We start from the raw sequence: 13,919 nt of genomic DNA, 5'->3' as shown, positions 1-13,919 counted from the left end.
AAGCTGACTAAGCCGGCCATCTGAACTATCCCGCATATAGTCGAATTGAAACTGAAATTGAAATAGAAGCACTCGCCTCGAAATAGCCGCCTCCCATTCATGTGAGATTATTTTATCGCACTCTCTCGCTCGTTACAGTTCTGCTTGTTTTCCATCTCAGATCTTAAATCACCATCGCCGGCGGTTTTTCACACGACCAGATTGTCCAGGCGCATCGCATAATAGATTAGGCTGGTCCCCTGTTCCCGGCAGGCCATCCCCACCACGTTCCTAATACGCTTGCCGGGATTATATCCATCTGCTGGCGAGATTCAATTTTTGTCCACTTCAGAGTCCGGCATTATGCACGGATGATGAAGTACGGCGATGATGTGGGTGCCTCGAAGGTGGCAAATAAATTACTGAGATTCCCATGTTCTCACACTCATGGTTTACTTAGTCTCTAAATAAATATCTTATTACGGTCAGTTGAGTGTTTTTCACTTAGGTATTTATTTAAACAGCCACACTTGCACAAACTATGGATACATTAGACATTGAAATAATCACATCTGCAAATCAAACTTCAAGTAATTAATAATCATGGTACACTTTTATGAGTAACGTAGCACTGGAATATAATATAATATAACAGTTTCTCTCGTTTTCAAATATCAACAAATTTAGTTATTAAAAGTTCAAATGTCAGTAATTATTTCCAATTATTCATTGAAACATTTTGAAGGCAAGTTAGCGCATCAATTGCTGAGCTTCCATCGACTTACAACTGCATATATGGACTCAAGATTTAATTTCTTCTGCATCTTCAAGTATTATGATGATTTAATAAGAAAGGCTAGCTTTAAATCACGGATAGAACAAATTTAACCATAAACTTTAATTGACAAAAATGTTCTAGCATTTGCAATAAAAAATAATTGCTAAATAATTAATGCATTAAAAAAAAGTTTATTTAAAAAAAGGGAAATCTTTAACCAAATTTTATTATTGTTTCAAACTAGGTCCAATGTTTTAAAAATATTTTAGATTTTTAATATTCTGTTGTTGTTGGAATATATAAATTGAGTGCAAAGAATTTATCAAATGATTTATTAATCACAATCCTCCTAATAAATATGTACAAATATGGATCTTTGGAAGTGGCCCGCATTGTGGAGCTGTCCTAAAAATTAAAACTTAACTAAACTTGTGATTGCTGGTCGCATTTACAAGTTCTCATGAACACACAGATTCGTTTCTGTGCCCTCACTTAGTTGAGCGAAGAATTTCAATTAATTCAATTGAAGCGGCTCGCCAAGTAGGTAGTGGGCACTGTCAACTGCCGACCGTCGTCCATTTCCATATCTAGTGTGAATTCAAGATTCATATCCATATGTATGTACAGCTTCCTTATTACGGCGCATACATCATCGAACAGCCCATGGAATATACATATATGTACATGTGGAGCACGTCATTCAGAATAACCGATTGTAAAACTCGAGAGCAGGACAAGTCAACTTAAATAGCTTTTATGGCTACCGCTGGGATCTAGGAGTACTAAAGCCCCGCCCACTTTTCCTGGCCACAAACCAATAAAAAAGGGACGAAGGCGGAACCCTTTCCTGGTTGTAACTTTAGCGGAAAAATGGGGCAAATGGTAAACCACTCAATAGGTACATCGATTTTCGCACACTTTGTTGGCGGGGTGAGCCATGAAAAGATTAAGGTGAAATCCACAAATTTGGCACAAATGAATTTTTTTTTATGTTTTTACACATCTTAAATTTTTTATTATTATGCCATCCTTTGTTGTACGTTTTCGATCCTCATTCTATTACACTTTGCATCGGTTTCGCATCGCCAGGTCGTGGTCCCCCACTTTCCCATTTTCCCCCTTTTTTCCCAGCGAATTGGAGAAATTTGCGTGCGTGTTTTGAATGAGAATTTGTTGCATATTTGCCTGCCTGTTCGCTTTTTGGGGTTTTTGTATTTTTGTATCCTGGGCAAATGGAAAAAAATAGACGTGGTAAGTCGAAAGTGGAAATAGTAGGAGCAAAGGAGCCGGCGCCATCTGTATCCCCAACCTTCCTCATTCGGTGTCTGTGTCTGCTGTTGTACAATATATAAACATTTACACACAGCCACATACGCATACGCATATCGTAAAAAAGTAGCAAATTCCCCTGTTGCGTATGAATTTTTGGCTTCCTCACTGAAGTAGAAAGCATTTTCGCTCTGGGTAAATGTGATTTATATTGATTGTAATCGCGGGAGTGGCGAAGGGAGTCCTGGCGGAGGCAGGGCCCCCTCCTCCACCGCACCAACTACAATATCAGTGAGCATCCGACAAACAGCGATTCAGTTTGCAGAAATGAGAAAAAATATATATCCTCTCAATTTGTACACACAATCTATTCTACAGCTATAGTTATGCCCTACCATCATGAGCACAGCACCTCCTCTGCTCGCAGCGGTACACTTGAACCAATTTACATACATTGTCTTACTTTGTTCGTTGATTACTGAGTTTAAAATGTGAAACGGTTGTTTTAAAAGCAACGTAAGAATTTATTATTAATTTGTTTATGAAAAGAAATAAAACTTTGATGAAAAGGAATTAAGTATTTTATGTTATTTTATATTTGAATATAGACATTATTCGATAAGAAATGTAATATCAGAAGTTCCATTAGCACAGAATAGTATGGGAAAACTTTTATAAAGATCTTAAAGTTTTCGAGATCCTGATTTTATTACATTTCAAAAAATATTCCTAATACTTTGTATTTTATAATTATTCTGTGACTTCCCTAAACCATATGGGTTTTCTTTCACAAGAAGTTTTTAAAGAAAATAATACAAACAACTTAAAATAAAATTGTGCATGAAATGCAATAGTTTTATTCGAACGAACTGCATTAATTTATGTATCTCGAAAAGATGAGTAAGTTGGTTTTTTTTTCAGAGTGCATATTTAGCGACACTGATGCGGATGCAGATGCAGATGTAGATGCAGGCGCAGTCTGCTCGAAGCCCACCAAGTCAGCCGTCAACCGCCGACCGTCAACCGCCAGCAGCCTTGGTTGCAGTGCCACTTACATTTGACATCAAGACAACGGCGACAGCAGCGTGTGCGGGTACGAAAACACCCCTGACCTCTGACCCCTTAACCACCATCCCACAGGCAGTTGCGAATCCCCTACCCTCCAGTTGCCATTAGCATTAGCACGTTTTGTGTGCACATTAGAGATGCCCTCATCTGGTCATAGGTGTACCGTGATACGCTGTATGCACTTCAAAATATTTAATAATAAAAAAAAAATATATATATATATATTAACTAATCAAACATAGCCTAATACATTATTAAATAAAGCACGGAAGATATTCTGATCAGTTTTTTTTACACCTTACTTTGTTGCCATTCTGACTAACACTTTAGATAAAATACATAAACAAGTCTACTAAAAAACGTAATATTCATATTTTTTAATTCCTAATTTTCCATTAAATCCTATATAGATTTTTCACATTATTTTTGGTAGTGTGATACGATACGTCCATGTCTGAGTGGCATTTGGCTGAGGGGCTGCCACGAATTTTGACTTTGTGTGACGTATCGCTGGGTCTTCTGTGCGACCCTCCCCCCGCCCGGGCCCCGCCCCCCGCTGGGTGGTCGTGTCAAGGACTCGAAGTCCTTTTTAATTTTAATTAGGTTGTAACACGTTGCTACGTGCTATAATACGAATGAAGGCGGCACCGGGAGAAAGGGAAAGCGGATCGGCTGGATTGACAAACCGTCTGCCTAATTGTCTGCAACCGGGACAGAAGAAAGGGACCAGGGACCCAAGGACACCGCCCCAAAAAAACCACCGCCCAACGCCTAACGCCCACACCCACAAACACCATCTCATACACGCCCACACATAAATCAATCCTGCAGAACGTCGACTTACCAAAACGTATATATTTCGCATTCGAAGCAATTTGTCAATTTTTCGGTGCTCGCTTTTTTCGACTGTCCCGTGATTAACATAAACCGCAATTTTCATTGCCGACAGGGCGAGACGACAACGGGCTGAAAACTTTCCTAATAATGTGGCCCGGACAACCCTACATATATCTTCATATCCGCATCCACCTGTCTGACCCCAAAATCCATCCCCCCCCTCAGGCTGTTGCTGCTGCAAAATTTATTACCAGCAAAATAAGTACGCAAAAGATGACATATGATTTGACCCGAAAGATAAAACTGTCTGGAAACAAATATTTCCGCTTAGAGTCCATCCGTAATGCGAGCTGGAGTTTGGGTGGATTGGGAGGAGCGATTCGAGGAGCAGCGGTCATGTTTATTTAAGGTTCTGGTTTGCTCCTTCATTATTGAGGACATCATTCAACTAGTTGAATCGGCCCTTCGCTCCTTGCCCTTTGCCCTTCCGCCTATCGCCTTTCGACTGTCTGTCAGGCCATTCTTTTTGGCCGTAATTTGTACACGCATATGGATGTGAGAAGGCGCCGCCACTCCAATTTCCAACCAGCAGCGAGTTGAGCTACTTATGCAAATAAACATAAGGGAACTCGCAATATGCCGGGGCCATATATCCTTCCACCCCGTGAAATGTGGGTGTTTCTGGCGGCTGGGGGGCCCAGGATTTTGACTTGTTATGAGCGGTGCCTTTGCCGGGCTCGGAAATACGATATTGTTAATTAATTTACGCCTTTATTGGAGCCCCTGACTTGGCCTTTAGTCAGCAAGTTTCTCGCACCCATATCAAAATGAAATCATGTCAGGGGTCAGTGTGGGGAAAAAGTGTATCAAAAGCTCGTTAACGAACTGCCGCTGCATTGGATCTGAGTTCGAATCGGAGAAGTGGGCTGAAAACATGACTAACAAATGATTAGGAATGTGAAGACATGGAAGATATGGAACCTGGCCTAAGCTGCGTGGTAATTATATTAGCAACCGGATCAGTGCATCGAATTACTCCCGCAAGCAGAGCACTTTTCAAGCACACTTGTTGATACTCATTCACATGAAGCGCTTCTATGAAAATAAAGAGAGAAATCAAGCGAGTCTTTGGTAAAATTCCTCTTCAATGCTTTGCAGACAAATCAGGGAAAATATTTCCAGGCTCTTGAAACCTGATAATAAAATCTGGAATAAGTGCGAAAGCAACACAATCCTCAGAAATAGCTGATTAATTCTGATTGGCAGCCATCCAACAGATGGTTAATTAATTACCCAACACACACGTAATTAGGCAACTTAATGCACAACCTGTGTCAGGCAACAAACCTAATTCAAACTTCTCTCAAAATTAAATTATAAAATGCTTTGATGATGATTATAAATTCTGCATAAGTTACATTTTGTATTCAAATAAAAGCTGCTGATCATAAATACTTGTAAGTGGTTGGAAACTTTTGTTCTATTATCCCAACTTTTTTAAAAGTGTATTCCCAGAATTAAATTTGTTGTGTAAAATATATGTAGAATATGTAGAAGAATAGAGGGCGTCACATTAATACGCCACCTGCTGGCTTTGAGATTATCTGGCAACCTTTACTCGATTTAACGGTTTCTGTAAGGAAACGAAATATAATAAATATAATATGTAATGTATAGCATAAGCAAACTTTTATAATATATTGTTAATGGCTTAAAAAATATTTGTAAAGATAAAAACTAATGTCATTATTGCTTGCACTTTAAGAAATATGTAACACATATATAATTAATAGTTATTATTAAAAGTCACTCATGTCTACATATCTAAAACAAGAGTTTTAATATATTATTTTTGAATTAAGCAATAAAAATATTAAATAAAATCTATTTATTTTATGCATGCCATCAATATTAAATATCCTAATACATTTCGTAAATTATTTTAATATCAGTTTGTTTAAGGCCATTCTATCCCACTTTTATTCCTAGTCCAATAAATCACGTTGTGTTCACTGCCTAATAATTGCTGTCCCCACAAACACATTTTAAAAGCCTTAAGACACATGCAGGATCTGCTTGGCCAAATGGAAGCCGAATGGGTAAATTATTAAAAATGAATTATGGCCTAACTGAGCACTTATTCAAGGCGGCTGAATTAATTGAAGCAGCTCGTTTAACAAAGTGTGAATAATGGCGGTTAAATCACAGACAATTATTTTGTTACATCCCTGATTGGCTGCTAACAAGATTGGCAACGTGCAGTGCATTTTTATCCGCTTTCATAATATTTAATATCATATTTCTCATGCCTGGCCAACTATCGCCGCAATATATTTTGCAATTTTCTGCACAACACCTCGGGTTACCATCGGACATACTTATGGCTGGCCAATACATATTCATTGGCCAATCGATTTGTGCGCCAATATTTCTCGCCAATTTGCGGGTCCAGCGCCAGGGTCTAGGTCTCCAGCCAGTTTTGTGCCAAAGACCTGGTCTCAACAATCTCCATCCCCCCTCCCCCCATAGGCTATCCAAAGTGGGAACGGATTGGAGCGGGACGGACGACTGGTTCCTGTTTCCATGTTTCTGCATGGGCACATTTTTCAGCTAGTTCTTCTAATCAATTGCCTGAACCTGCGTCCTCTTTGTCCCCCGAAAGCGTATCCTAGTGTCTCCTGGTGTCTCTGTGTGCGTCGAGCACTTCTGGCATTTGTTGCCAATGCCAGACTTTAGGCCTGCACTCCAAGAAATATTGCATAGCTTTGCATTAATTTAAAATAAATAAATTTAATGGATGGATTTAGGATGTAATTTGTAAATAGATTATTTAAATTTAAAATCCTCCGTAGCATCCCTTTTCAAATAAAAGAAATAAAGAAATCAAACACCTTTCAGATAATATAATATTTTACAAAGCATTGCATAATCGCTTACTATTTTACAAACTTTTTTTATGTATCGGAAGGAAGTTTGCCAAAACTTAAATTAATTAGAAAAAGGGTCGCTAAGGTGAAAACTCAAAAAGGAACTTAATTAAATTGGTTTAATTTATATTTACTTTAAAATCATATAAACATATAATAAACTCTTTTAGTCATGTGAGATTTTTAGACATTACAAAAATAGTGCGACCCCTTTAAAACTGAAGTAATTTTGAGTAAATGACGAAAAACTTGAAGTTGTGTATATTGAATTATTGAACGACTTTTAGGCCGTTTAAGTGCTGTGAATTTTGCGAGTGTCCAGCTGGATGTTCCCCTGTCGCTCCAGCCCCCAATTACTGAACCCTACCCCCCTCCCCCGCCCCAAAGTGTCCGGTGGCCGCCGAGAAATGTCCGACGGCCGTCGTCATCGACCGTTCGCCCAGCGGGCGAGTTTCAAGCGCGTGTCAGCGGCAGCCGTAAATGATGTCCAGTTGGCCATAGCTGCATATATGGCACGATATATATATGCGAACGCAGGGCTGGGTCGGGGTTTATGGTCTGGGGTCGGGGGATATATCGGGACATATCTGTGGGTGGGTCGGAGGGCGTTGGCTGCCGACTCCATGACAAAGTGCTTCGACTGGCGACTGCACGCTGCGTTTTGATTTCGAGTTATTGCAGTCGGCGGTACAGCAGCAACAACCAGCTGCATTTATGGCTTGTAATCTGAATCTCAGTTGGTCAAAAAAAAAAATGGAAAAGCGGCAAAAAAATTAAATTTGCACACAGAACAAGTTTAAGTGGCGAGGGGGCCAAAGGGCTAGTGCGGTGTTTTTGCTCCTTGCCCCTTTGGGCTATTTTGCAAAACTAGTTTGCCCGGTAACAAAACTAAAAACAAAAACCCAAACAACCAGCAGCAACAAAAACTGTTGCACATTTCTAAAAAGAAAAGCTGAAAACCCGAAAACGAGCAAAACAGCAAATTGCAGAACGGATCCGAAAACAGCAGAAGAAAAATAGCAAACAAATTTACTGCCAATTTGCTGCTCATTTCGTTTAGAAGGTGACATGGCCATGGCCCCCATGCGTGGTTTTTAGTGTGGGCGGTGGGTGGTGGGTGGTATTGGGTGGTGTATTGGGTGGGCTGCCATATGGGGGCGTGGCAGCTGAAAGTGCGCTTTCAGTGGTCGTGGTCTTGTGTGCACTTTGCGCGTATGTGTTTCGCATTTTTACACTTAATTGCTCCGCTTTGCTCCAAATTGAACTGCCCAGGAATAGGGGGTCGAAGGGGGCGTGGCAGGACAAGGCAAAGCTCGACGCGAGCACAAAAAGCGCAACTGCAACTGCAACAACTTTTTGGCAGGCGGCAGCAGCAACTTGCACATGCAACATGCAACGCACACACACACACACAATCCCATGCTGGGGCTTATACATTTTTGGAGCACACATATAGTTCGGTTTTTGGGAGTTTTCGGTTAGTTTCCGATAACGTTTAAAATGCCAATAGACCCAGTGAGAAACCTTTGAACAAACACAGCACAGCCAGCAGAACAAACAAAACTATTTTCGCCGCGATAATCGCCGTCAATTGCAATGCAGCAGTTGCAACTGCCCTCTTTTTCCCGCTTTTCCTGCTTTTTCCTTTTTCAACTTCCCTCGAATTGCGCAATTTGCGGCAAGTTGTGTAAAACATAATTTTTGGGCAATTTATTGCGTGTTTGGATGGGCGGGCACTGATTGTGGGTAAAATGGGTGTGCCAGAGTGTGGCACAGGGCGGCTAAGGGGGCGTGGCGCACCCATCACTCATCATCTGGCCATCCACACATTGGGAAATGGCACTGGGACCATCATTTCATTCAAATTTATGCTCTAAAACTTCCGCTCATTTGGCCCTTGAATCCAGTCAAAAGAAATGGCAAAGGAATGGGGGAAATAAAAGAAATGAAAGATAGTTTAAGTTACATCAGGGAAAAAAGTTCTTCAAGTGAAAGAAAGGTTGTCGAAAATGATACTAAAAATTTGACAATCTCTAAAAGAACAAAAATTTTGATAGGAAAAATATTTCTTTTGCGAAGAAATCTAATTACAATTTAAAAAGCTTTATAATAAGAAATAGTCACCTTACATTATAATAGTAGAACAGAAATTTTACTTTCGGTAGACAATAATTCTTTTTTAAAGAAAACCATATGTTGATAAAATTAGTGCGAAAAAGTATCCATAAAATCAGTTAGGAACCAAAATGAATTATCGTAAATGATACACAGAGGAAACAAAATATTGATAGAAAATAAATACTTTAAATAAATTGTATCTAATTAAATCTGTCAGTACCAACGAAATAATTCAACTTTTTAACTGAAAAATGTTACTATCAGAAAATACTATCCTACTCTAAAATGTATCCTGAAATTCATAGTGCACTTTAAGTTGTTTCCTTTTTCGCGCAGTGCATTTTAAGAAGAATAGAGCCAGAGAGGTAAGAAATGGCTGGGTTATTCATTTAAATTATAAATGCATTCGGAATGTTTAATTTTTGAATGGTGTGTGTGGCGGGGAATGGAGGAGCTATGCTGCTGAGACCGGGGACCTGCACTCCTTTTCCTACTTACAAAGGCAGCACATTCGATTCGCATTAATCTTCATTTGTTTTAGAATAGACTGGCGCTGCTGGTCGGGTCCGCTGCTCCCCTCCCCCGGCATCCCCCTTCCTTGGCCGCCCTCCTGGCGAGCTGCTCCTTGCTGCAAAAAGGACAAATACAAATCTAAAGCAGAAATGTCTGCGGAATCGATGGACGACGACATGGTCGAAGGAGGAGATGGGGAGCTGGGAAAACGCAACGAACAGAAAGCCATAGGTCATAAATTAGATTTTCCATTAAGCATATAAAAGCACCTTTTGGTTATCCTCAAATGCGTTCGCCCTCCCCATGCCCCCCAATACCCCCCTCACCTCCCGGCCGACAAAAGGCGAAATCCAACTTTGCTGCAGAATCGAAGAAAAGCATTGAATAAACGAGTGAGCTGGCATGCGACAAGCGGCAGCAGGCAGCCTAAGATTGTCCGCAGGAGGTGCTCCTGCCTCGAACCTCCTCCATCTCACCTCGTTCTCCGCCGGATGCCCTTTCCTAGTCGAAGCTGTTAGCCGGAGTCGCAGCCGGAGAAAGGCCACACAGGAAAAAAACAATAGTAATTATATAGAAATTTAAAAAATATAACGTTTACGGTTCCAATAACCAAAAGAATTTGTTATTTTAAGTTACATTTTAAAATGTATTTATTAACATTCAGAAAAATATTTCTTTATTGTCAAATCATTATTTTTAGACTTTTGACCTTTTAAGAATTTTAAGCTTTATATCTAAATAAAAATGAGCCTTTTCTTTGTGTTGTTAAAATAAATTCCTAAGAAAACAACTCAAAGAAATAAAATGAATACCACAGTTACAATAAAATACAAAAAGAAAAGTCAGACGATATTTTCTTTAACAGGAAAAAGAGGGAAAAGAAAATTTCTAAGAAGAAGCAACACCATTTAAAGGCCCCAAACCAAACAGTCGATGATAAGATACAACACACCTTTTTTTTTTCTGTGCAGTGGCAGTGGCAAAGGCAGCCATATTGAATGGATTTGCACAAACGTGCTGAAAAAACTTTTGCTGACACAAAGGATGCAAAAAGGTGAAAGACGCAGCGCAGTTTCCCCCAAGGAAACTTGGACAAAGTAAATTTAATGCAATATTTTTACATACCTATACATACAGTCGCTTGAAGTTGGCAATAAGGGAATTTTTCGCACTTTTCTTTTGCGCAGACTTATTGATGCGAATTAGTTTAATCAGTGCTTGGCGCTCCATTGAAATCCCGTTAACGTAATGGGCCTTTTCGGCAGGCCATAAAAAGTCATATAAACATTTCAATTAACGAGTCGCCCACGTCCCAGTTGGCCACGTTTCATCCACGACATCCACGAATCCCCATACTCATTCCCATCCTTTATCCACCTCCATATCCTACCTGACAGGCATCGACGAATGAGCCGTGGCTTTGATAAATTGAAGGCAATACCAGACTATGCCGGCCATCAGCAGTTAGTGAGCCATCCCCAGAAATCAGAGAATCGCAGCTAGCCCGTTGCTCGTTTCAATTCATGCCATTGCCTGGCTAATTTAGTGAGGAAATGGACACGAGGGCGCCGAAAACTGGGGGATCGAAGGACTCCAGGACACCGACGACGACACAAAAGTGTCGTATTCAAGGTCATAAAACGTGCGTCATGGCCGGTAATCAAAGCATGAAATTAATTTCCAATTGATTTTGGCCCCAGTCGCCGGGCCAATCGCTGCAGGAAGTTGACCAGCGGAAGTGCGAAACGATAAACAGCAACGGCAGTCGGGGTCGAAAGGAAGCCACCCAAAAACGGGTGACATCCTTCAAAGGACCAAAGAGCGAAGGAGCAGCTGGTGCAGCCTGGCCGGGCAATGAATAGTGGGTGGCTGGCCGGGAATGTGCTGAGGGGGCATTAAACGATCAGGCATTTAATGACACCCGGTCAGCCATTGATTTGCCAAATACATGTTCGAAGTACGAAGGACTCTCGCCACCCAGTTCTCAAGGGGATGAGGTGGTGGTGGGAGGGGAACCACTGGTGACGACTTGGACTCCGTTTGAGTCAACACAGCCGCAGGGATTGTCAATACCAAAAAGCCGGTCGAGCATGGCACATAGTTCACCAGCGAGGGCTGACACACTTTAATTTGAGCTGAGCTACATTTATTGTTCCCAAATTACCAGACAGTCTCAAGGGAAATTTAAATGTGTTTTTTTGAATTTTTATAAATTATAAATCAATGAAACACAACTTTTAAAAGTTTTTTCGCCGTAGCTCGGTCAAAATAAGACGCACATCCGAAAGACTGATCCCTATTGATTTGGCGTTCCAAATTGTGAGGATTTAGTTAAAATTTAATTAAAAAATCTAAAAAGAATTCAAACTTTTTTTTAGGTATATCTCTTGATGACTATTTTATTTGATTTACTTTCTTAAAACAAATATAAGAAGCATTTCCATAACAAGTTCCGTAGAATATCGCTTGCAAGAAACATATTTCTTATATATGTTAAGGGGAGGCCTTACAGTAAATTCCAAGATTTTATTTTTATTGGTTTTATTTGTATTGATTCTAGAAAACATATACAGTGCCGGTTTTATTTTGCAAAACTAAATATTTGATTTTGGCTTCATGTTTTGACTTTCATGTATTTATTTTGAGGAATTTATGTATGTTTTGCCAACTTGTTGTTGTTGGAAGGTGTATTTTTTCGAAAATGGAGTTTAATTATAATTTTGTGTTTTTGTTTGGTGAACTCAGGGAGCTGCCCTCGCTCGGCCGTAAAACTGGAGACCAATAGCGCAGAGTCAGAGGCTGGCATTTTTGGGAGGCGCCATGACCATCAATATGAGCGGAATGCGAGGTGAGGGGCGGATGGACGGCAGATGGCCAACTGACAGACCGTGCTCCTCCGCCCCAAAAACTGCTGCTCTGCATCTCCATCTCCATCGCCATCGCCAGCGCCATCTCCATTTTCGTTTTCATTTCTCAGGCCTAGACCACAAAGCGCAAACAACTGAAGCGGGGCATTTAATGTCGCTCTGGCTGTCATCGCCAAAATCGAATAACCAAAAACAGAAAAGGCAAAAAGGAGCAGGCAAAAAAGAAAAAGGCCAAGTAGTGGAAATGGTCGGAATGGCAGGCAAAACGAAAGCGAGTGCCTGACGAAAAAATATGCACAGCATCCTTGACGTTTGTTCGCTCGTTGACGCCCAAGCTGCTGCAGCATGGGGCAGCTGATGTTGTCCCGTTCCCGCTTTTCCTCACGCTTTTCCTCCCGCTTTTCCCTGCCTTTCCTCCACCGCCACCGCCTCCGCTGCCACAACCACCAGCGGTCCGCTCCCCAGAGCTGTCACTGTCGCTGTGGCTCAGGCATAGGCTGTTGCTTGTGCTCAACTAGCCACTCAGAAAAACGAACATTATGCTAACAATAAATAAAGAATATTAATACAATGTAAGATTGTGTTTTATTAAATTTTTGACCTTTAATAGACCTCTTCAAAGAAAATCAAACTTCAAACTGCAGTTCCAAGCCATTATTAAACATTTAGATCAAATTAGTTATATTTATTTAAATAAAATTCTTTACCTAGAGCCATCCCGAGCAATAGTTTGTTCAAGACATATTCAATTTTCCGACAATGAAAATTAAAAATGAAATGTATCATATTTTGTAACATTTAGCTTTGGCCAAGCTTAAACGAAAAACAAATAATTTATTCAAAACAAATTCAAATCCTTTAATTGATTCAATTTAATTAAATTTTGCTATTTAAGAGGTATTTAAAAATATAATCGTTTTATAGTTAAAAGTTGTATTTCCCCTTCAGCTTTTTATAGGAATTAAAACTGACTTTCAAAATTCATGAGCAATTCTTTTTTAAGTGTGGACTCTGGCCGAGATGTGTTCATGTCTAATGTCGAAATGGTTAGTTTCACTTTTTGCGTCAGAAATCGTAAAATTGGATATAAAATTTTACGAGCGTGTGGCTGGGCCTCGTCCCGAATCCCGAATCCCCAGTCAGCAGACCCCGATCCCCAGTCCCCAATCCCCAATCCCGACTTCCGAATCTCGAGTGTTCTGTTAGCTCTCTCGTCCTGCGTGGGCCTCACACAGATACGAATTTTCACACACAGAGGAGCACAGGGGGAAATTTGTCCTGCAAACGGCCGACTGTTTTTGGTCACGGCACAAATTTTGACGCTTGACTAGCAGTGGCAGCTGAAGCTGAAGCCCGAGTTGAAGTGGCAGAAGCAGCCAAAGACGAAAACCGACGACGGCACTTTGTTTGCGGCTATAAATCATTTATGCAAGTTGCTCTGCCTGTTTGCGTTGAAATAAAAATTTAACAGAAATTTGTTTAGCAATTTTGCTGGTTAAAAATTTAGTAGCCACTGGCTTGGACGCCCCTCCGTCTTGGTGCTTGCCTTTTGTTCGAACTTTG

This window comes from Drosophila rhopaloa, unplaced genomic scaffold (assembly GCF_018152115.1).
Source record: "Drosophila rhopaloa isolate 14029-0021.01 unplaced genomic scaffold, ASM1815211v1 contig_167, whole genome shotgun sequence".
Classification (NCBI taxonomy): Eukaryota; Metazoa; Arthropoda; class Insecta; order Diptera; family Drosophilidae; genus Drosophila; species Drosophila rhopaloa.
The sequence above is the reverse complement of the archived record's forward strand: the minus strand, read 5'-3'. Positions refer to the sequence as shown.